Source organism: Candoia aspera, chromosome 5, assembly GCF_035149785.1.
Source record: "Candoia aspera isolate rCanAsp1 chromosome 5, rCanAsp1.hap2, whole genome shotgun sequence".
NCBI lineage: Eukaryota > Metazoa > Chordata > Lepidosauria > Squamata > Boidae > Candoia > Candoia aspera.
The window spans coordinates 18,895,190-18,921,278 of record NC_086157.1 but is presented as its reverse complement, the minus strand read 5'-3'; positions in this window follow the sequence as shown (position 1 = coordinate 18,921,278).

The following is a 26,089-nucleotide window of genomic DNA, read 5'->3' as shown; positions in this document are numbered from 1 at the left end:
TTTAACTATGCAGACCTTTGTTCTCAGTGTGATGTCTCTGCTCTTAACTATTTTATCGAGATTTGTCATTGCTCATCTCCCAAGGATTAAACGTCTTCTGATTTCCTGACTGCAGTCAGCATCTGCAGTAATCTTCGCACCTAGAAATAGAAAGTCTTTCACTGCTTCTACATTTTCTCCCTCTATTTGCCAGTTATCAATCAAGCCAGTTGCCATAAACTTGTTTTTTTTTTTTTTGAGGTTTAGCTGCAAGCCAGATTTTGCACTTTCTTCTTTCACCTTCATCATAAGGCTCCTCAGTTCATCTTCACTTTCAGCCATCAAAGTGGTAATCATCTGGATATCTGAGATGGTTAATGTTTCTTCCAGCAATTTTAACTCGAGCCTTGGATTCCAAAGCCCAGCATGTTGCATGATGTGTTCTGCGTACAACTTGGATAGGTAGGGTGAGAATATACAGCCCTGTGGTACTCCTTTCCCAATCTTAAACCAGCCTGTTGTTCCGTGGTCTGTTCTTACTGTTGCTACTTGGTCGTTATACAGATTCTTCAGGAGGCAGACAAGATGACTTGGTATCACCATACCACTAAGAACTTGCCACAATTTGTTATGGTCCATAGAGTCAAAGGCTTTAGAATAGTCATTAAAACAGAAATAGATGTTTTTCTGAAACTCCCTGGCTTTTTCCATTATCCAGCGGATATTGGCAATTTGGTCCCTAGTTCCTCTGCCTTTTCTAAACCCAGCTTGTACATCTGGCAATTCTCATTCCATGAATTGCTGAAGTCTACCTTGCAGGATCTTGAGCATTACCTTACTGGCATGTGAAATGAGTGCCACTGTTCGATAGTTTGAACATTCTTTAGCTTTTCCCTTTTTTGGTATGGGGATATAAGTTGATTTTTTCCAGTCTGATGGCCATTCTTGTGTTTTCCAAATTTGCTGGCATATAGCATGCATTACCTTGACAGCATCATCTTGCAAGATTTTGAACAGTTCAGCTGGGATGCCGTCGTCTCCTGCTGCCTTGTTATTAGCAATGCTTCTTAAGGCCCATTCAACCTCACTCTTCAGGATGTCTGGCTCTAGCTCACTGACCACACTGTCAAAGCTATCCCTCATATTGTTATCCTTCCTATACAGGTCTTCTGTATATTCTTGCCACCTTTTCTTGATCTCTTCTTCTTCTGTTAGGTCCTTGTCATCTTTGTTTTTGATCATACCCATTTTTGACTGGAATTTACCTCCGATGTTTCTAATTTTCTGGAAGAGGTCTCTTGTCCTTTCTATTCTATTGTCTTCTTCCACTTCCACACATTGTTTGTTTAAAAATAATTCCTTATCTTTTCTGGCTAACCTCTGAAATTTTGCATTTAATTGGGCATATCTTCCCCTATCACTGTTGCCTTTTGCTTTCCTTCTTTCTTGGGCTACTTCTAGTGTCTCAGCAGACAGCCATTTTGCCTCCTTGGTTTTCTCTTTCTTTGGGATGTATTTTGTTGCCGCCTCCTGAACAATGTTGCCAACTTCTGTCCAGAGTTCTTCCAGGACCCTATCTACTAAGTCCAGTCCCTTAAATCTATTCTTCGCCTTCTGTGCATATTCCTTAGGAATATTAGTGAGCTCATATCTAGCTGATCTGTGGGTCTTCCCTAATCTCTTTAGTGTGATCCTAAATTGTACAGTAAGAAGTTCATGATCTGAGCTACAGCCAGCTCCAGGTCTCGTGTTTACCGACTGTATAGAAGTCCGCCACCTTTGGCTGCAAAGGATGTAATCAATCTGATTTCGGTGTTGTCCATCTGGTGAAGTCCATGTATAAAGCCATCTCATAGGTTGTTGGAAGAGCGTGTTTTTCTGCAGAGTGCGTTGTCTTGGCAAAATTCTATCAGCCTATGTCCTGCTTTGTTTTGTTCTCCCAGGCCATGCTTACCTATAATTCCAGGTCTCATTTGACTGCCCACCTTAGCATTCCAGTCTCCTGTGATGAAAATAGCATCTATTTTAGGCCTGTTGTCCAGTAGGTGCTGCAGATCCTCATAGAACTGCTCTACTTCAGCTTCTTCAGCATGTGTGGTTGGGGTGTATATTTGGATTACTGTGATGTTAGATGGCTTGCCCTGAATTCGAATTGAGATCATTCTATCATTTTTTGGATTGTATCCAAGAACTGCTTTAGCCACTTTAAGATTAATTATGAAGGCTACTCCATTTCTTCTGTGGTCCTCTTGTCCACAGTAGTAGTTCTGGTGGTCATTGACATGAAGTGGCCCATTTCAGTCCATTTCAGTTCACTGACACCCAAAATATCTATCTTTAATCTTGACATCTCACCAATAAGCACATCCAATTTGCCCTGGCTCATAGATCTTACATTCCAGGTTCCAATTGCGTGTTGATCCTTAGAACATCGGATTCAACGTTCACTGCCAGCACCTTCGGCCGCTAGCCGTCCTTTCGGCTTTGAGCTAGCTGCGTCATCACGTCTGGGGTTTGTTGAACTCATCCTCTTTTCCTCCCCAGTAGCATTTTGACTGTCTTCCGACCTGGGGGTCTCATCTTTCAATGGTATACCGACATATCTCTGGTTGTACTGATCCATTTAGTTTTCATGGCAAGAATACTGGGGTGGGTTGCCATTACCTTCCCCATGGATCGCATTTAGTCTGACCTCTCTGTCATGACCTTCCTGTCTTGGGTGGCCCTTAACAGTTTAGCTCATGGCATCATTGAGGTGCTTAGGCTCCAGCACCACGACAAGGTATTGATTCTTTGCTGAAGTCCTTGTGGTACAACAGAGAAATTTAATTACTTTCCCTGCTCCTTAGCAAATGGGCATGGTCATTCTTTCTATTAGTCCAAACACAGACTTAAAAAGTGATTGAGAAATTAACATAGGCTAAAAGGGTTAACAGAAGGCACAATGGAAAAAGCAAGTCAGAGGTTGCCATATGCCAGGGACAGCATGGCTATTGTTGAAATTGATGGGCCGGGGGTCAAAACGCACTATTAGAGAGAAATAATCAAAAATACTGTATAACTCATAAGCTTTTAGTAATTATTTGCTCTACCAGCAGGAAAGCACAAAGTATACCCCTTCCCCTTTGACTACAGACAGAAAAATACTATGGAAACTTTTGATTGTTCATTTATAATAGACCAACACAAACTCAAAAAGGTTAGGCAACCTTGAGAACCTAGTGCAATAGGTTCTATCACTGCTGACTAGCTTAACCATTTGGCTACTGGATTCACAATTTCATATACAAATAGGCAGCTGTGGGATCTGACACTTCTGTCAAAATGAAAAACAACAACAGCAACAACAACAACAGAATCACACTGTAATGGCCCAAGTTCTTCCCCTTTCATGCATTTATGCAATGTCATGACTCATGTACAAAAGGAATGGTTCTTTCATCACTTCCCTCCCCTGATCCCATTGTAGATGCCTCTGACCATAGATTTAGAAGGAAAATAATTGGTTGTATACTTTATGACCTGAGATCCTTTATAGAAACTTCCCAAAGTGCTCTATATATATTTTTGACTACCATAATTTGCAGTTCATGCTTAACCACCTCTAGATCACTACATGGTTTTGGCTACAGCATTTTGTAAACATCCTAGGAAACTATAAATTTGATTACTTGCTGAAAACCATATATGTCCAACTTGGAACAAACATTTTTATTTTCATCAAGTATCTTTAACCAATTATAGTCAGTGAATAAATATTCAACCTCTTTGCCTCCTTTTCTTACAGAGAAGAAGAGGAGGAGGAGGAGGAGGAGGAGGAGGAGGAGGAGGAGGAAGGGAAGAAGAAGAAGAAGAAGAAGAAGTAGAAGAAGAAGAAGAAGAAGAAGAAGAAGAAGAAGAAGAAGAAGAAGAAGAAGAAGAAGAAGAAGAAGAAGAAGAAGAAGAAGAAGAGCAGGAGCAGGAGCAGGAGCAGGAGGAGGAGGAAAAACTAAATCCCTACCTTTGCATGTTCCAAGTTCAGGTCTCCTGGTCAGGTTCATTTTACTAATTTTCTTAATTTCCTGCCTGTTCTCATTTTAAATCTGCACAATATTTAAGTGTTAGGATTTCTGAAGAACAATGGTTCCCTCTTTTAAGTGGGGCAATACAGTCATACTGACTGTATTTGCATTTGATACCCTATTCTGCTGTGGACTTCATAGGAAGGGCATATTAGAGAGGATATGAATATTATCAAGATCCTGGACCTGTGTTAATATTTGCTTCTGTTGTTTCTTTGTTTGTTTCTTTTTTTACCAAAAAGAGTTCAGAACAGAAACATCAGAGCTCCTAGGTGATGCTGGAGAACATCACAGTTCAGGGAGAGATTTTCCATAGAGTCCAATGCTTTAATATACTGTAAAATACAGTTGTTAAATCAAGTAGAAAACACACAGTATTTTGGACCTCAGAGAGTGCACCATCTCTCCAGATTTCTTTTTTTCAGGCTTCTGCATGAAAAAACTTAATTGAGTAGATTCTTTAAAGCAGCAGCACCTGCTTCCATCTCAGGAACCCCTAGTATCTGAATTAGTCTTACAAGTCTTGCTCCCAGTTGCTAATTTGTCAGAGGTGTCCACAGGGAGGTCCAGAAAGTCACAGCCACCATCTTGATATTTTGACTCGCCCTGCAGAAGCCTCCTGGACTTACCCTTAAAATTTGAATGAACAGCAATGTTGCTCTTTCTCTTTAGCTTCTCCATACATGAGTATTCTTAAAGGTGATTGAAATTGTTTTTCCTAAAGTGCCTGACTCCTTTCCACTATGATAATGCTATACCCACCTCTTCTGCTATTTCCATCTGATACAGTATATGACCAGGACCTCCATTTTTCTGCTGATGCGCTCCAGAGAGTCCAGGCTGCAGTGTGTGTGATATTCCTCTGAGGATAGTTTTGCTGTCCATGTTAAGCATAAGCCTTCCCCTGCAGTAATCCCAAAGACTCCCCACCCCCACACACACACACTTCCTAGTTTTCAAAAGAAACCCAGCCTGCTCATACTTTACTTGTGTTGCAAAATCCTATGAATGCCCATTGGGAAACAAAGACCAGAAGGCCCGTTAGAGACAATGAATGCTTTCTAAAGGCCTGTATTTCTCTGCTCATAAAGGAGAATAATCCTGGAATGCACACTGAGAATGAATGACTAATATGCACATTCCAGCTGATCTGGAGCTGGTAGTCGTCAAGGTTTGGAGCAGGAGCCTTCTATGTCCATCTCCATTGCCTAAGATCAAACCTGGGATTCTCTGCAAGAGAATCAGGAATTCTACCACCATTACCTTAAATGTATATACATACTGCAGTTCTTTCCTATTCCGCAAAGTACTGCAAGGTGAAAATGTAATGCAAAGTTGCCATATCCCATTGTTTCTGATCATAGATAACTGCTGTTATACTTCTGGCCAAATAAGAATTCAGTTATTAAAAACATAGTAAGTAAATGTTCTAAATTGCTCTTAACTTTGTAGTATGTCTATGTAATTCTACCTTAAATATAATCAATATGCAAAAGAAGACCTCTAAGTTTTATTGAAATACTTCCTTCCCTGACAACGAATACCTTCTCTAAAAAAAAAAAGAAAATGTTTGTTTGTTTCAATGAACTACTTATTGAGAGGGACAAGAAGAGCATCTAGGCCATTTGCAAGCAACATTCTGGCATCAACCTTCCCTCTCTCCCCACAAGACAGCTACAGACTTCATGACACAGATGATAATATATGATTAGCAATTGAGATTCTGTTTATTGCTACATGAAAATATTTTACTGAGTTCAATAGGGCAGAGCTAGATAGGTGAGCAGAGAACTGCATCTTAAAAACTCACCTTAACCTTTACAGTAGCCTGCTTCTGTAAATGTAAATCTGCTGGTTATAGTTATTCAGTTTATCTCAGAAAAGAAGATTGAGGTTTGCTAGTAAGGGCTCACAGCTAATGCATAAGCCTTATGAAACCCCACATTTCACTATTTTCCTCTTCCTCCATTCTTTCCTCCTGTCTATTTGCTCAATTCCCAGGCTGCTACCCAAGCTTTAACATATTTATTTATTAGATTTGTATATTGCTGATCCTACCTTATATTTGCTTGCTTCTCTCTTTCTGTTTTACAGAGAGAGAGAGAGAGAGAGAGATGGACAGATATACAGTATATCTATTTTCTATTTTAGTTTTTGTCACTTCCCACCATCTTCTCTTATTTCTTCCAAGTTCCATCTTTTCCTGGTCATTTGCTTGTTCATATCTCCCTCCCATTTTCTGGTTTCTCTTTTTATCACTACTTTATCATCTAAGCTGTCACTGCTTCAGGCTCGCCTCTCTTGCAAACTCTCTGTTAATTTATTTCTCCATGATCTTCCTCATCCTTTTCCCCTTGGTGGTTTCACTTCCTCCTTCCAGCACACTCAGCCACAGTGGTACAATGGTTTTTGGAAACTTGTATTGTGAATAGTAACATTTTTATGATAAGAAAGTTTTATGATAAGTGATTGAAGGCCACACTTCAATTTTGGTGAAAAGAGCTTTCTGTTTATACTGTATTTATCTGTCTGTATGTCTGTACACAGACATGCACACGCACACATACATACAAGGATACACATCTATATAATTTTCCACAATCTTTAGGATTCCTCCCGATCTGTCAATATATTCTCTTCATGCACAACTTATTCTATTTGGGCCCCACATATGCTCCCAGAAGATGTATATTTATATGCTTTTTGTAGGAAAGATGGCTATTTCATTCAGCAACCTTTTATTTCCTTCTCATATGTGTGCATGTGTGCGATTAACTGAATGGCAAACATTCACATTTTTTTTTAGAGCAGAGTTTCTCAACCAGGGCTCTGTGGAACCCCAGGGTTCTGCAAGAAGTCACTAGGAGTTCCCTGGGAGATCACAATTTATTTGGAAAAAAAAAAATATTTCAAATTTGGGCAACTTCACATTAAAGAGGTAGGTTTCATTCTTTATTTTTAGTTTAAGAACACTGTTAATGCATATAGACAGGCCTACACATGAAACAAATATAATAATTTTGTAACTTCTGGCCTATATTTGAGCCTGAATGTGCAGGGGTTCCCCTAGGCCTGAAGAATATTTCAAGGGTTCCTCCAGGGTCAAAATTTGAGAAAGGCTGGTCTAGAGAAATAGATTGCTAAAATATGGCATTCAGATATCTAAGCATTTAAACGTATCTTCAATAGATTTTTAATAGTTAATTAATACAACTGTGAAGTGCACTGAATGTTCACCTTGATACGCCATTTGAAAGATTGTGATTGCTTTCCTGCCACATCAAGTTGCATAACACAATTTTTAATTTGTCTGATTTAATATCAAATATATTTGAAAAGACCCTACAGGGATTTTCAGACTAAAAGTCAAGTTTGTTGCTAAAAGGTTTTGGATACTGCTTACAAATTGAAGCAAATTGGTGAAAAAAGCAGAATATTTACTTTATTAATTAATGCCTCAGCAGGTAAATCAACAAAGCACATTGGTTGTCTTCTAATAATAGAAGTAACTGCATATTTTTTTTTAAAAGGACAGTACTTACTTAGAATGAGAACTTTTATAATTATAAGATCCAAACATGTCTGACATCCATTGTGAAGTATCTTCCAGGGTTTTGTTCTATCATTTTCATCTTCTGACTGTCTCAGCCAGTGTTTGATTTGATGCTGCCTAATACCAAGTGACTCTGGATGGCTTAAAATGCACCCAAACAATATAAAAAAATTCAACAGAACAAACAAAACAGAACTAGACTCAGACAAAAAAAAAAAGACAGAAGGGCAAGATGTTGAAACTGGCAAACTCCAAAACATTCCATCAACAGTTAACAATCAACAGAGGAGGCTTAAGCCAAATCTTTATGGCTCTTCGGAATGCCACCAGGATTGAAGTCATCCAGATCTCAGGGGGAGCCTTATTCCAGAGGGCAGGTGCTGCCTTAGAGAAGGCACACTACCCAGGTCCTGGCTGGTGACATTGTTTAATCAAAGAAACCAAGAGTGCAGCAACCCTGTCAGCAAAAATCAGCTATTTTCATGGACAATTGGGTAGGTACAAAGTTTTCTGTGCAAATGAATTTTTCATGACTGCTTTCCAGCTGGAAAAATAAAGTATACAAAGAACATGAATTCCAACTGGCTGAAAATGTTGAAGTGGCAAGAGGTATGATACAGTCCCTAGATAAATATCAAAGCTACTGAGATAAGATGAATGCACTGGAGGGCTTCAAATGGTTAAAAGAAAATTACTGACATCTGTAAATATATTAGTAAGGGAAGTCCCAAAGTATGCATCTTACTATATTAACTGTATATAGTATATTCAAAATGTAGAATGCAGAGTGCATAATGTTGAGTCTTGGGAATAAGAAGATCTAAATTATAAATGCCCATTCAGCAATATACTACATTATATTCTGGAATCACTAAATAATATGCCCTGAATCTAACACATTTCACAAACATCAAATGAGTGAACATCACGTAGCCATGCTGGGTATTTGACTTTCCTTAATGTCATCATAACTCTCGTTCATGATGTCATACAAAAAAGAAAAAAAGAAAAAAGAAAGGAATATTTCATTCATTCCTGCGAAGATAAGATGCCTAAAGTCCTCCATATGTTATGAGAGAGATTTGTTAATGGATTTACATTCTGATCCTTAATATGATCCAGAAAACATGATAAGCAGTGACAAATACTGTGATATAAAGGAATTACAAGTAAGCATGGCCTGGGAGAACAAAATGAAGCAGGACATAGGCTGATAGAATTTTGCCAAGACAACTCACTCTGCATAACAAACACTCTCTTCCAACAACCTAAGAGATGGCTTTATACATGGACTTCACCAAATGGACAACACCAAAATCAGATGGACTACATTCTTTGCAGCCAAAGGTGGCGGACATCTATACAGTTGGTAAAAACAAGACCTGGAGCTGACTGTAGTTCCGATCACGAACTTCTTATTGCACACTTTAGGATCAGACTAAAGAGATTAGGTGTCATGCGCTGCCTACTACTGAGTAAAACACAGACACTAATTCAGGGAAGATCAGGTTCTGGTTTATTCCAGCATAGTGCATAGCTAGAAAAAGCTGAGAGTGAAGGGAGCGCGCCGGTACGGGGTTTAAATAGCCCGCGCCGGTCAGCGTCCCCCCCACTTTGGGTTGTGTCATCCCAAGTCCTGTATGCTTCGTTGCCAGTAGGTGAGGGGTCGCGGGACCCCTGCTGGTGCCCCGGGCTTCTCTCATAATTGTTTTCTTCCTCTGGCTGGTGATTGCTGTCAGCTGGGCGATATCCTTTGCGTTCCTGCTGACAGCTTCAGGCATGCCTCGTGATCCGCCCTGTCTTTGTCGCTCTTTCTTCCCCCTGTGTGTTCTCTTGACTGGTTTTTCTGGCCGGGGTCATTCCCTTCTCCTCGGGGTCTGTGTCTGTTGTTGTGCGTCGCTCTGCTTATCTTTTAATCCCTTGCTCTTGTTTCCGTGGTATTGTTATGAGTGCCGTTGTGCTGATGCATTCAGCTCAACGGTGCTCATGACATTAGGGAAGACCCACAGATCAGCTAGATATGAGCTCACTAATATTCCTAAGGAATATGCAGTGGAGGTGAAGAATAGATTTAAGGGACTGGAATGACTAGATAGGGTCCCGGAAGAACTACGGACAGAAGTTTGCAACATTGTTCAGGAGGCGGCAACAAAATACATCCCAAAGAAAGAGAAAACCAAGAAGGCAAAATGGCTGTCTGCTGAGACACTAGAAGTAGCCCAAGAAAGAAGGAAAGCAAAAGGCAACAGTGATAGGGGGAGATATGCCCAATTAAATGCAAAATTCCAGAGGTTAGCCAGAAGAGATAAGGAATTATTTTTAAACAAACAATGTGCGGAAGTGGAAGAAGACAATAGAATAGGAAGGACAAGAGACCTGTTCCAGAAAATTAGAAACATTGGAGGTAAATTCCAGTCAAAAATGGGTATGATCAAAAACAAAGATGGCAAGGACCTAACAGAAGAAGACGAGATCAAGAAAAGGTGGCAAGAATATACAGAAGACCTGTATAGGAAGGATAACAATATTGGGGATAGCTTTGACAGTGTGGTCGGTGAGCTAGAGCCAGACATCCTGAAGAGTGAGGTTGAATGGGCCCTAAGAAGCATTGCTAATAACAAGGCAGCAGGAGACGACGGCATCCCAGCTGAACTGTTCAAAATCTTGCAAGATGATGCTGTCAAGGTAATGCATGCTATATGCCAGCAAATTTGGAAAACACAAGAATGGCCATCAGACTGGAAAAAATCAACTACATCCCCATACCAAAAAAGGGAAACACTAAAGAATGTTCAAACTATCGAACAGTGGCACTCATCTCACATGCCAGTAAGGTAATGCTCAAGATCCTGCAAGGTAGAGTTCAGCAATTCATGGAGCGAGAATTGCCAGATGTACAAGCTGGGTTTATAAAAGACAGAGGAACTAGGGACCAAATTGCCAATATCCGCTGGATAATGGAAAAAGCCAGGGAGTTTCAGAAAAGCATCTATTTCTGTTTTATTGACTATTCTAAAGCCTTTGACTGTGTGGACCATAACAAATTGTGGCAAGTTCTTAGTGGTATGGGGATACCAAGTCATCTTGTCTGCCTCCTGAAGAATCTGCATAACAACCAAGTCGCAACAGTAAGAACAGACCATGGAACAACAGACTGGTTTAAGATTGGGTAAGGAGCATGGCAGGGCTGTATACTCTCACCCTACCTATTCAACTTGTATGCAGAACACATCATGCGACAAGCTGGGCTTGAGGAATCCAAGGCTGGAGTTAAAATATCTGGAAGAAACATTAACAATCTCAGATTTGCAGATGATACTGAGGTGGAATTGGAATTAGGGTCAAGGAAACAACAAAGAACTAAAGCCCTTTCATCAGGCAATTGTCTATTGCAAGTAAGCTATCTGTTGCAAGTGTGGTACGTGGGGAAGAGCCGAACGGGCAGATAAGAAACAAGAATGTATGTGTATTCTGTAGCAACTAGGTGAGAAAAGATAAGGAACGGGGAGGAAGCTCACCAGCTCCTCCAGGCTTGTTTCACACGGCTTGCTTTTGTAGTTATATCATATATCTCTAAGTTGACACTTAGTCTATGCTGTATAATCACCCAATGGGGGGGGTATAAAAGAAGTAGGACCCCGAACCTTCGGGGTTCAGAATTTGAAGCATGAGCTTGTCTGAACCTATGCGCATATTAAACTCTTTTCCTGAATGAAGACCCGAGCGTCCTAGTCTTCATTTCTACCACAATTTTGGCACCCCAGATGGGACTGCTCGAGGGCGATTTTTCGCTGGAACGGGAGGAACCCCAAGGCATGGAGCCGCCGCCTGGAGTCGATGCCTAGGCGCCGCAGGAGAGTTCTCCTGAAGGTCTCGACCGAGTCGACGGTTCGGTCCCGGGGATACCTCCTCCCGATTCCAAGAACCCTTCATGACAAGGAAAAGAGAGGTCTGAATGGAGAGCCGGCCGGCGTGGTGCAAATGACAGGCTGAGTGAACGTGGAACAAAGATAACTGAGGCAAGTATATACTTAAACTAAGGGGTACCTATCCTGCTTGAGGATAGAAGAGGTGCCTATCCTGCTTGAGGATAGAAGAGGTGCCTATCCCGCTTGAGGATAGAAGAGGGGGCCCGTACACCCCCCTGGACTCGGGCCGGCGTGCCTAATGAAGTCCATGTAGGTTGTGTGGGAGGTTAAACAGTCGCAGTTCCTGGTGGTAGCCGTTGAGAGTCCGGTGCCACAGGTCGGCTGTAGTGTGTGCAGAACCCAGGGAGGGCACACTAATAGAAACAGATAGGGCCGGCGTGCCCAAGTCTGTGTAGGTTGTGTGGGTGGTTAAACAGTCGCAGTTCCTGGTGGTAGCCGTTGAGAGTCCGGTGCCACAGGTCGGCTGTAGTGTGTAAGGAACCCAGGGAGGGAACCCTAGGAGAAAAACATAGGTCCGAGAAACCCTTTTTCACGCAAATACCGTCATCCCTAGTCTTTAAAGACAGCCAGTGATTGCTGGGAGACTGGACGGGAAGTTAGTGGTCTTTAAAGAGAGCCAGCGTCTGCTGGGAGACCAGTTCCAAAGGGCGGTGAAGTTTGCGGAGAAGAAGGGGGGTGACTGGATTGCCCCGAACCTAAGGTTGTAGAAGAAAATAGAAGAAAATGGGGGAAGGAAGTGGCACCTCCGACACCCCACTGAAGTGTATGGTGAGAAACTTTTCTGATACTTTTGGGTGGAGATTATGGAGATCCCCTGGCTGACCCAGACACTGAAGATTTTTTTGTAGAAATGAGTGGCCCACCTTCGGGGTCGGCTGGCCAGAAGAGGGAACATTCAATTCTAATGTTATTAGTAAAGTCCATCAGAAGGTGACCAAAGATGGACATTGGGATCAGTTTCAGTGCATAGATCAGTGGCGATTCGCTGTAAAGCGGAGACCCGCGTGGCTGGTTCAATGTGTTAGGTTGAGGTCGGACTTTAAAATTAGCCAGCGCCTGCTGGGAGGCCGGCCCGGTTTTACCCCCTCGACAGTCAGAGGCTTAAAATTGCTGAAAAGCAAATCCAGCGAGGCTGGAGTGCTCTACCTTGGGGGGGGTAAAAACAATAAGAAAGTCAAGAGTACTGATCAGGGATCAGGGTGAGGGAAGGCAGTAATCAATATGGGCAACAATAAAAGTTCCAAAAGGAAGGTTTCCCTTCCAGAATTACCTAGAAACATACCTAAGGAGAGTCCGCTTGGACTCTTGTTGAGAAATTGGGAAAAGGAACCTTATAAGAAAATGGTAAACAATGGCAATTGGGGGAAAAAAAAAAAAAAAGACCTGTGGGGAGACCTAGTAATTAGAATTGAAAAGTTAATAGTTTTTATTTTATTTTATTTGTTGAGGGAAATGGTGCAGAGAGTCTGTGTGTGTGCTCATGTATGTGTATGTGGCATGGGCACCTGTCCTGAGCTGAGGAGAGAAAAGCTGTGTGAGCTTGTCCCTTAAGGAGTTAAATGGGAGTCTGTCCCTTTATAGAACTGAATTCCTCCGCAGTAAAAGGGGAATGCGTCAAGTTTTTGGAAATCCATAGCTCTGGCCAGGCTGCGGGTCTTCCAAATTTTTGGCTATGCAATCCCGTCTGTTATTTGCTGTGAATGGAGGGACATGGGATTTGATTGTGCCATGTATTCAGTGCTGTGAGTAGGTGACCACTTTAATTTGTGTGGAAGGGAATTGAGTAAAAGTGAATTAAATAAAGTGAAGGAGAAATAAGAATTAACTTGTGATGTTGAGATGACTTGAGAGAAAGAATGCCTATGGGGTGGTACACAATTTTGGAAAAATATGGTTAGAGAGGGGACTAAAGGGAAAGACGTTTTCCCTGTAATAACACCACACTTACAGGAGCTTAAGTAAAGTTATCCTAACCCCAGAGGAAGAAGCAAGCTGGATTACCCATGGGGCAGTAACAATAAACTAATGTTGCCAGAAGGGATAGAAATAGTAACTAAACCAATTATGCAAAGGGTATACCAAAGGTCACACTGAGGAACACAAGCCTTGTGTTTTGGGTTGTTTGCTTAATTCGAATTTGGAAACGAGAGCTGAGGATTGGCAACTGTATGTGGATGGAAGGTTGGATGGATGAAGTGTCAGTGATTTAGTTGAGAGTCTGTGGATTGGATTGATGCAAACCCACAATCCAAGGTGACAAGATATTCAGACTTTGTTATCAGTCTTCCCGACACTGGAGGAACAGAGGATGGTTATTGAAATAGGACAGAAAAGGGAAAGGTTGGGAGGATATTCTGGCAGAGCCCATAAATGAACAGGGTGTTTGCAGGGCAACCCCAAGAGGAAGAGAGAAAAAGAAAGATGAAATGCCTTGTTTTTAACTCAAGGTTTGCGGCCCCAAAGAGGGGGAGGCAGGGGAATTCTCGGAAGATTGGTCGAGGAGGTATTCCATGGGATGGAGAGCTCGGGAAACAGACAGGCGCAGAAAGGACCTGGAGAGACGCAGGCTCTCTGGGAAGGGAGTTGAGTTGAATCACAATAGGGCAGTTGAGTGTGGATTGTCTCCAATAGGCCTGGGAGCGGCTAGATTCATCTTGATGGGAGCTATCGCCCTTTTAATAAAGCATTCCTTTCTCCTGGCTGAGAGGCAGGGAGGAAGAGCTTCTGTGTTCCTGCAGGGCTGTGATGGACTGCATGTGGCAACAGCCTGTTGAGGCATTGGTGTGCAGTTTTCTTTTTGAGAGCATTTGTTTGTCTCAATGTGCGCGTACATGTAAGGTTGAGAAACTGTTTTGAGTTGTGAAAAGAGAGTTGAGAGATTATGTGAGTCTATTCCTTAGGAGGCTGCAGGTTCTGGCCATGCCTGCATCCACCATTAATTCTGGTTTTGTGTGTGTGTGTTGTGATTTGTGTAATTTGAATGCATATTATGGGAAAGTTGAAAGGTTTTTGTCGATCCTTTCCCACTTTTTTAATTGTTTGAGGAGTATGTGTGTTTCATTATTTGCCCAATCTCACCCAAACTCCCCCCTTCAGTCTGCCTCTTGCCTGCTTGTTACAGGCTTGAGGACCCAGATGAGGGGACAGAGGGGTGACAGAGGGGAGGGGCAATGCTTTTACAGAAGATCCTTTACTCCCCCATCTTTTTGGATTCTTCCTTTTACAATACCTTTACACACACCGGGGACAATCTTTTAAGTTTCAGAGATTTCTCTTTCTGCTGTAGAAGGAAATGATTACTCTTCTTGTGAAAAGGGGGGGAATGTGGGCAGTTTCAGAGAAGCAATGACTCAGAGAAGGGGGGGCACCCCTTTGCTCTCACAGCTCCACTCTGCTCTGCCCCTGGCATTCCAGTTTTAGAAAAGTGTGTGTGTTTTTATAAATTTTATATGGATTAAATTTTAATCCCTCCTCAACATGGCACATGATGATAAAAACAGGTGAGGGAGAAAAAAAAAATTTTTTTTTTGGACAACATATGGTTTTAGTAGAGCTTCCATGGACTGGTATGATCTATCTGAGTTTTGTTTTTGTTTTTTGTTTTAACAATTTTGACTATGGAAACAGTCCAAACACTAGCTAAACTCTTATGTCAATGCTTTCTTGTTTTTCTAGTTCTACAAGTTTTGATTTTAGGGAAATTATTGGGGAATTAAATATTGGCAATTGAAGTATAATATTGTTATCATTGAAAAAAAAATGACTTTAAGTCATTATATATATATTAAAATTAGAGGTTTGGCTGTAAAAGTCTTGACCCAATTTTGGGGGTTTTGAAAGAGACTTGTTGTTTAAGCAATTGGGTCAGCCTACTTACTTAGGGTGGCATTGCTAGGGCAAGAAAATTAGTTTTATCCAAAGTAGTGCTTAGATATATCCAAAACTACACCTACCAATCTAGTCACATGGGACAAACACTTTAGGGGATTGTGTGTCTAGAATATTTATTTGTCCTGGAATCTTTTTGAAAGCCAAACAGGTGTGTGTGAGAGATGTGTGGTATGCCAAAAGGACAACCCAAAGACCAACCAGGTTCAACTCCAGGGGAACCTCCAAAGGGGGGTGGCCCTGGGGTGAACTGTTTCTTAGAATGGGTGAAAGGCTTTCTTTATAGGCTAAAAAGACACTTGGAGGGGCTAGGATCAAAGGCAGGATTAACATGGACACAGGCCTTTTTAGTGACAATACTAAGTCTCTGGATTGCTCCTAAGAACAGACTAGCAGTCAGTCCATTTGAGATGGGTGACTCTATCTTGGAATTCTTAGTGGAGAAGTAGGAGACATGCATGCCATGGGGAAGAAATTTGTCTGCAAGCATTTGAAACAGTTATCTGCGCAAGTCTTGTCCTTGTCTCCCTATCTACAGGAACACAGAGTCCAACTGTTGGAACAGCAGACGCATCCTTTTAAGTCTGGAAATCGAGTTAAACCAGACGGAGGGGAGTCAGCAACTGAGTTGGGAGAAACCCTAAAGAAGACACTGGTGTTGCCAAATACTGCTGGACACTGGACTGTGCAGGAAAAGAAAAAAAAAAATGCGCCTGAACTTTTTTGTCTAATACCTTGTAGTTTTGATGACCATATGGGTCCCTGAACCTGGAAAAGAGAGTCACAGGGTTCAAGGGAAGCTTTGAAGATGCACTCAATTTAGAACAATAGGGAATTTATATTTTCATATGAAAAGGTATTAAGATACAATTCTGAAATCCAGCCTACCTGTAGTATGGAACTATGGTTAATCCACTGGTTTGGATTTGTTAGCCTTATAGGCTGGCGCCTGAGTCACGAGTGGACTGATGAACAACTATTGAAGGAGGGTGAAAAAATTAACACCTTAATAGCTTTAACTCAGAAAATAGCTTGTCAGGCTAAATATCTTAATTGCTGGTTGTGTGGGTTGACAACTCTTCATGGTGGACATGGATTTAGAAAAGGCTTATGGGCTCTTAAAGAGGGCAGTGGCAAAATTGTCTCAGGAGGCGAAATTGAGGTGGCCCCAGGCCTTGCCAATTGCTCTCCTGAGAATAAGTATTCAGACATCCGAAAGACTGGGGCTCTCCCCTTTTGAGATAATATAAAGTCTTACGGGGGAAGAGAAAGCTCCAGCTTTAGGTTTGCCAACCTCAAGAAGCCTTTTGTTTTGTTTTGTTTTGTTTTGTTTTGTTTGCTTCTGAAAACAAAGGGGTTGCAAATGGGGTACTAACTCAGAAATTGGGAAATTGAAAACGGCCTGTGGCAAACTTCTCTAAGCAGCTGAAGCACAAGGCTGGCCAGCTTGCTTGTGAGCAGCAGCTAAGTGGCCATTCCATTTACTCTTGCATTTAAAAGGGGTACTTTAAAACCCAGAAGGAATGAGAGATGCACCGGGAGGATCATTTGACAGTGAAGTATGTGTAGACGGGGTGGAAGTGCCTAGGGGAGTGCCGGATGAGGTCAGGGCTAGAGGCCAAATTTTGGTGGGATTTGAATCCTTTCTGTTTTGGTGGGTGACGGTCCACGGGGATGTGGATTGGATCAACTACATCTATTGTGGCCAACAGGGGTTCATGAACTGTACCGGAGATGTTGTGAAGGGTATTGCAGAATGGCTGGATGCCACTAGTGGGGTGGCCTGGGAGAGTGGAATGGCATTGGATGTGCTGTTGGCGGAGAAAGGGGGAGTCTGTATGGTGCTGGGGGGGAGCTGTTGTGCCTTTATTCCGGGCAGCACAGCCCTCGATGGAACTGTTGCTCGGGCCTTGCAGGGTCTGGCTGCACTGTCTGGGGAGTTGATACTCAAGGATATCTAGAGGCAAGAAACATTTTACAACAATTCGAGTTACAAATTGAACAAACTGATAAAGATTAAAAGGGGGGAATTGTAAGGTATAGAAAAATACAATTTGTAAATAAGGAAGATCTCTCTCTATATATCCATATAAAGCAATATCATATAGATCTTGGTTGGGGGAGATTTTAAGGTGTAAATACTAATATTAGCTAATAGCAAAGGACCAGGGGAAGTGGCACGTATGCCCAACAGCTGATCCTCTTAGGATTGAAATCTTTAAGAACTCACCACCAGGAAACGGGGAAGTTTTACTGCATCCCAATGCTGGGTCACCCCCGGAAGCTGACCCTCTACGCACTGGAGAAGCTGTGGATAATCGTCACCCTGGTGACTCTGGTGGGGGGAATGAGGGGAATTAAGGGGAACACTTTTTGCATTTCAAATTTTGGTAGATGGGAGTGTGTGAAAAATTTTAATCTGTCAAATTGTTGCATTGAAATAGATGAAAGTGGAAAAGTGGTACAAGAAAATCACAGATAGGATGGTGAAACTATCCCACGTGCCTGTACAGACCTGGAAGGGACTGCATTTGGGAGACGTTTTTGGGGAATGGTTCCCAAAGCTACCAGGACTCCAGGCTATCGTAGCCCTAATTGGATTGATCGCTGTGGGGTGTGTGATACTGCCCTGTGCGATCACCAACAGTATCTCACTATTGGCAAAAAGGAGGCTACCTCACAAGTCCTGGCCATGTGGGAATATCAGTCTATCCCCAATGATAACCTTAGTGAAAGTAATCTGCCCTGAAAAGGCTGAATACTTTCAAAGGGGGGAATGAGGTGGAATTGGAATTAGGGTCAAGGAAACAACAAAGAACTAAAGCCCTTTCATCAGGCAATTGTCTATTGCAAGTAAGCTATCTGTTGCAAGTGTGGTATGTGGGGAAGAGCCGAACGGGCAGATAAGAAACAAGAATGTATGTGTATTCTGTAGCAACTAGGTGAGAAAAGATAAGGAACGGGGAGGAAGCTCACCAGCTCCTCCAGGCTTGTTTCACACGGCTTGCTTTTGTAGTTATATCATATATCTCTAAGTTGACACTTAGTCTATGCTGTATAATCACCCAATGGGGGGGTATAAAAGAAGTAGGACCCCGAACCTTCGGGGTTCAGAATTTGAAGCATGAGCTTGTCTGAACCTATGTGCATATTAAACTCTTTTCCTGAATGAAGACCCGAGCGTCCTAGTCTTCATTTCTACAACAATACCACTTTGATGGCTGAAAGCGAAGAGGAACTGAGGATCCTTATGATGAAGGTGAGAGAAGAAAGTGCAAAAGCTGGCTTGCAGCTAAACCTCAAAAAAAAAAACAAGTTTATGGCAACTGGCTTGATTGATAACTGGCAAATAGAGGGAGAAAATGTAGAAGCAGTGAAAGTCTTTGTATTCCTAGGTGCGTAGATTACTGCAGATGCTGACTGCAGTCAGGAAATCAGAAGACGCCTAATCCTTGGGAGAAGTGCAATGAAAAATCTTGATAAAATAGTTAAGAGCAGAGACATCACACTGACAACAAAGGTCCACATAGTTAAAGCAATGGTGTTCCCCATAGTAACATATGGCTGCGAGAGCTGGACTATAAGGAAGGCTGAGAGAAGGAAGATAGATGCTTTGGAACTGTGGTGTTGGAGGAAAATTCTGAGAGTGCCTTGGACTGCAAGAAGATCAAACCAGTCCATCCTCCAGGAAATAAAGCCAGACTGCTCACTTGAGGGAATGATATTAAAGGCCAAACTGAAATACTTTGGCCACATAATGAGAAGACAGGACACCCTGGAGAAGATGCTGATGCTAGGGAGAGTGGAAGGCAAAAGGAAGAGGGGCCGACCAAGGGCAAGGTGGATGGATGATATTCTAGAGGTGACGGACTCGTCCCTGAGGGAGCTGGGGGTGTTGACGACTGACAGGAAGCTCTGGTGTGGGCTGGTCCATGAAGTCACGAAGAGTCGGAAGCGACTAAATGAATAAACAACACATAAAGTCTCTTTTTGGCTATAGAGTTTTAATTGATGTTTGTATGTTTTTACACGTTTATGTCTACTGGGAAAAATGAGGGCATGTATGCAGTATGGTTTGAAGAAATTTTAAATAAAAAAAAAAAAAACAGGTACAGTAGATTACTAATTCATCCGTACCAGTTCACAAACAAGATTAGGTAGTTTGTAAAAAACCCTCCCCCCCTTATTTGGGTGTGTCTGTGTCTTGAGTCAGTGTTCAGTCCTGGTGACTGCCTGGACCAATCCCTGCAGTTTTCTTGGCAATATTTCAGAAGTTTGCCATTGTCTCCTTCCTAGGGCTGAGAGGTAGTATCCAAGGTCACCCAGCAGGCTTGTGCCTATATGTGCAAAAATTTGGATGTGAAAAATGTGGAATTATACATAGCCAAAATGCTAAGCCCATTTCACTATGTTGATTTTGACTTTTAATACCTTTAAAACAGAGATGCATGAAAGATATGCATTTCTTGACCAGTATATTAAGGCTTCTGTGGATACCTCTACCTCCTGAAATGGATAACCACCTGGAAGAGGGCCTTGTCAATCTTAGCATTTTTATCACGGAATTCAACTAGTAGATCTTATCAGGTGGTGCCTATTATATTGTCCTTTTGGTGCACAGACATCCACAAAACCACTATTTCTCTTATATAATGTTCCTGTGCATTTAAAACTAGCATGTCAAGCAGGAGGCAAGATTAGTCATGTTCTTGTGGATAACATTCAGATATGGAATTTACTACCAAAAGATTGTTATATCTATCCCACAGGGACAGCTTGTATGGGGTACTTATTATGTGCTTTGACTCTAAATCCCACAAGAACTAGTGGGAATTACATCACAGCATGCTTCTTGTGGATTTTAGTAATATTAAGGGTAAAGCAGATGGCTCAGTCAAATAACAACTGATGTTCTTGAGTCTTTTCCACTTGTCATATATCACTTAAATGAGTTGAACGATGGATTTTTTTTTTTTTTACATCTGAACAGTAAGTACAAGATTCCATTCCTACATTTGATTTTTATTCTACATTTGCAATATGTTAGTTTAGTAATTTTCAAATTATTTGTTTGCCATGTACAAATGGAAAACAAATACATAAAACATTACAAAGGAAAAAGTTAATGGTTCAAGATCAGGTTAAAATGTTCAGCAACTCTGATTAAAGATTAAGAATAGTTCTATAATTGTCTATGGACAAGCAATGAAGGGCAAACAATGTATGTATATTATAGGAATACTAAAAATATCATAGATTATTTGCAGAAGGTGAATTATAGCAGATGATTTTATTATTCATATGTTGTTTTTTTCTTGCTGCTGTTAAAACTTCCTGGGAAGATTTAGAATGTCTGGCTGTCTTACTACAAATGGCCCAAAGGCATACAAACATGTCTTAATATGTCTACTCCAATGTTACAGTATCCAACATTCATACTGCTTTACAAACTCAGTATTGAATGCCCCATTGTTTTGCCTTTCCTTATTTTGGTGCCAGCAAAGCTAAGAAAATGAATTCCCTTCATAATAATGATATATAAGAAATTGTGTTGATTTATTTATTCATCCATTCATTCATCCCTTCCTTTCTTCCTCCCACAAGCTCATTTCCTATACAATCTAGCATTGCTAGAGGATGTATTCCTACTACTAACATTTTGTATTCCCTCCAGACTTAATTTTTCATGACTAAGAATTCTGCATTCACTTCATTTACTTCTAAGTGTCATCATGATAGAGATTCATGGATGGGGCTTGCTTGCAAGCATATGGATCCTGATGCATGCTCATTTTTTTCTCAACTCCATCAAAGACATATATAAACAAAATCTCTTTAGGCCTGCTATGTTGTTCTATTGTAGGAGTACACACTTTCTGCTCTTTCTGCTCACTGGATTCTAGGACGATTTCAATCCAATGATTGTACATTGCAGAATGAAGTTTTTAATCACTTGTTTTTGATACATGGTTTTATAGGTAGGCAGTGATCCAGGCACAAAGCACAGGAGGCATAGGGCCAGCAATCAACAATGTCTTTGGCTATCCAAGTTCAGCACCTGCTGAACATATATTTTATCCATCCAAGTCACAGTAGCAGAACGACCTGAAACTGGTGCCTGAAGATAACAAGTGACAATTAACACCCTTTCAAAAATATTTCTAGCTTGGTATTTCAGATCACATGTCAAATAGGTTCTTTGACATGTGATCCCTCAAAATTAATAAAACATTTCAGCAAACGTTGCTTGTAATTTTAAGATAAGTGAAAAATATTGTTGGTTGTAATCATACACACACATCCCATTTTCTGCAAACTTTCTCAAGGCAGTTTGCCATTGAAGACTCTAAATATTATCTTGAAAAGTTATTCTAAATAACTTCTTCCCCATGCAAAACTTTAAGATGACAATCACAAAATGGCTGCATTTGCATACACAAAGATGAATCTCCAGATTCTCAAAAGGAATACCCCTCCTCCCATCTCTATGGCCCCCAGTAGAAAACTGTATAGTTAACTTCCAAGTCTATGCTTGCACCTTCTTATCAGAAGCCTACCTTTGTACACTAGGTACACATAAAGGTTGATAAATATTCTTGATGAATATTTACCTGTATGAATGTGATTTATGTTTGTTTCAACAATCTAAAATTAAGAACAAAAATCTAAACAATCTAAGAACAGAAATCTAAATCATCTAAACAATCTAAAACTAAGAACAGAAATTCTGGATTTTAGATTCCTTACTGACAGGTTATGTATATTAGACTCATCTTATTAATTTGTTTTGTAAAGCTCAGATCTTATATTACATTAAGCCAGATATAGTGGAGATATAAACTATTACAGGGAGGGGTTCCTTTTCCAACCCATGTTTGTTGAACAAAACATAGTAATTTGATTTGCACACAATACTAAAGTATAATGACTAGATTCAAACATCATAACTAAACAGACAGACAAACAAATCATGATTTAAATTATTGTTAAATATGCATATTCCCTAAATTAACTGGACTGGTCAAGCCCTGTTTTCATTGTTTCCAGACCAATGGAATGTTGAAATGGAAAAACGAAAATGGCTGTTTGTCTATCCAACTTCCAAAACTGACTGGATCCAAATCTGGTTTGGTAGGAAAAGCTAAAAAAAAACGAAAATTGAGTTTAAAATTGGGCCATTTTCCAACTAATATGTATCACTCTTAAAGTGATACTACATTTAAAGTGACACTACTCTTAAATATCACTCTTAAAGTGATATCACTTTAGATATCACTCTTAAAGTGACACTACTCTTAAAGATTATAAGCAACTCATGGACAATGGAATGAAAAAGGGTTCAGTTCAGCCTGCCAAGACATTTATTTTACCTCCTTAGATTCCTTGGTTCTTTCCAGCAGCACAACTGGTGAATGTGAGAAAGTAAGTAAATATTCAATCATATTTGCAACAATCATGCATGATTCTGAGATTCAAACCTAAATTCAGCATGCTGTGTTTCCCTTAAAAACACTTTACAGTGTGGAATCAACAGACTTGACACCCACACAAAAGACAAATAGCAAAAGCATTGTATCATGTAAAATTCAAGAAATAAACAATTGAAATATATCAAAACACTCACACATACAAAATCAAGTGACTGAAAACCAGTTTCAGGACAGTCTCTCCAAAAGCAATCAGAAAGAAATGAATCTCATACACCATTCATAAGAGAATAGTAGACCCGTCTAGTATGTAGATGGATGATTACAATAAGGAACTTATTCGTGAACTTTGATGAGTTCACCCTGCATAATGAAAATAAGAAGAGTATGCTTTGATCTTAACTTGTACCAGTTTTACTCATCGGTGTTCCTGGCCTTATGGTATTCCACTGATATTTAAATATAGGAAAAAGATCTAATTTTATAACTAGAAAAAAAGAGAGAAACATCATGGGATCATATCCAAATTATACTATTTTTATTACAGCAATTGCACTGAAAAAGACACATAACTGGAAATCAAGGGTGACTGTCTCCTGCTCCAAACATGATTAACAAATTGACAGAACTGTGTAAATATGATTTTGGCTGGAAGGAAATCAAAGCACATGTTGCAGCATGTCTTCCAGTGACCATTTTGGCAAGATGGTTTCAAACAGAATGTTTAGCATATACTGTGAAAAATATACCCAGCTCTAAAAAACTTGAATCATGGAATAAATTAATGGCTGCTAATGATCCAATTATATTTTAGAAGCATTGAACACATAATAAATAAACAAAATGTTGTTTCAGAAGGTTTTCAGCCTAAGAAAAAAAAGTTTCCCTATTAGAAGAACTTATACAAATGTTTACATACTGTGCATATGTTTACATGTAACATAGCTGTTACACCTTTGTAACTAAATTGGCTTTTGTGAGATAACTATACCTATGTCCAATTTTCATTAAAATGTTAGGATTCCCCCCCCCTTTTATGAGAATGTTATTAAGTTTCAAGCAAAGATAAAAGCTACAGAAAAACAACAACAACAACAACAACAACAAAGAAAAAAAAAACTTAAAAAAATGTAGAAACACAAGAGAAAAAAATTCAAAATTACAAAAAGAGGTGACTTCCAGCTTATAACAGCAAGGATATACAACAATTTTCCATAATCATTACTCTATATTAAACCAAAATCACATTATTTCAATAAATCAACCCCTTAGCACATTATAAAGATCACTAAATACAGTTGCTCCCTCCCCTTGTATTAGAAGAATATATATACCTCCTAATCAACTTCCCCCTCCAAAGATAACATTTAGTTAATTATTTCCTTCCTACTAATACTCTATACGTTCCTGTCTACTGTAATAAAGATAAAAAAAACCAACAACATATAAATTGTCTGCCATTATACTTAATACAATTTTAATAAACTTAATCATCTTAAACCCAAAAACAGACATTTATTATTTTTATTATACCTTAATAATCTTAATCCAAATTGTTAAAGATAAATGAAATCATCCAAACCCTAAAAGCAATCTAGATAGATATTCTTAAACCCTTATCCTACTTCAAACTAAACCAGAGCATTTACATATCCCCACAATGTGCACAGAGATTTTTTTCTTAAAATAATCAAACAGCCCAGGTGCCCCCCTCAAAAACTCCGACTTCTCTTCAGGAGACCTTCCATACATAATAACCCCTTCTTTTCCATGGCATTCCATCAGAAGATCAATTTCACTTATGGCTTGCAACTCAATCTCTCCCTTTAATTTCTTCAACTCAACTATCCGATCTTCATCCAGCATTTCAATGGAAGTCCCAATCTCGCTCTTAGAAGAGAAATTTCTGTTGCTGTTAAATTCCTCCGTTTCATCCACAAGATCCCCAACGAGATGACACATTTAGAACTCATATTTTCCACAATGTCCTGAATGCCTTGCATAAAAACTTGGTAGGAATCAGAAAGAATCTGTTTAAAATCTTGTTGGAAGTCAGAGAAAGGCTGTTTAAAATCCTCCATGTCTCACGCAGTAGATTATGGTGCCCCCTAGGAGTTTAACCAGCAAAAGTCGAAGATGTGAAAGAATTCTGAAATGTGTTTACAGAAGTAAAAGTGAGATATGCAGACAGTTTCCCAGGGAAAGTAGAAGCAGAAAGCTGAAGGTTCAAAACAGCCAATTCAATGTGTAGGAAAATGCTGATATCTTCAAATTTAGTACAAAAATAATAACAGGGAGACAATAATTTACCCTCAATCCTCCTTAATATTTGGATGGAAAACAAAGTCCAAAACTTAAAAAGATGTTTCAAAAAAAAAAAAAAAATGATCCCAAAAATAACAATAAGCACCAAGAGAACCCACTTCTCCTTGCTGTAGAAAGACTCTCTTAGGGTATGCATACTTAAAAAAAATATAAACTGAGTGATTTAGAAATGGGGTGGCCAGTCTTAGTGTCCCTTTAAGGCTACAGCACAGTTTGAAAACGGTGATATGCCAGCCTCCCAGCTAGCCTTTGCCAGTAAAACTCAAACACTGTTTGCTATCTTCTGGCTGCAAGCAGCCATCTGGAGGACAGATGGGGTGATTACAGGTGTTTTCCTTTTTCCAGAAAAAAACACTCCTGGGCTTCAGGAAAAACCTGCCTGAGCCTGAAAAAATTGCCACATTGTCAGTTCTGCCCACTGAGCCCACAGGCACAGCTGTTCAGTCTGCCATGTCCCCACTGGGAGTCCAAAATGTTAGGTGTGAATCTCACTCATATAAAGAGCACACACCCATAACAATTTGCTGCCATTTGCAATAATTCCTATGTTCTTTTTTACTTGCCCAATTTTTCCTTCTCTGATTAATCAGTTCCAGCAATTCAAAGCATAAGGAATAACAACATCATGATACTTTTTATATCATAAGTGTAGTTAACTGATTAGGTGCCATCAAGTCAGGTTTGACTTCTGGTGACTGCAAGGATTAATGTTCACCATCTTACTTGCCCCAAGCAACACATCCTAACCCTTCCAAGGAAAGTCCTGTACAGTTACAGTATATGGACAAATGGTATACTCTATTTCATTAAATCTTTAAATGTAAAGAACCTGACACAATCTCAATATGGTATAACTTCTTTCTGCACATTTGAATGCATACTTACTGTTTATGTACAGTTTCTTACAGACAGTTGATTCCAAAGAAG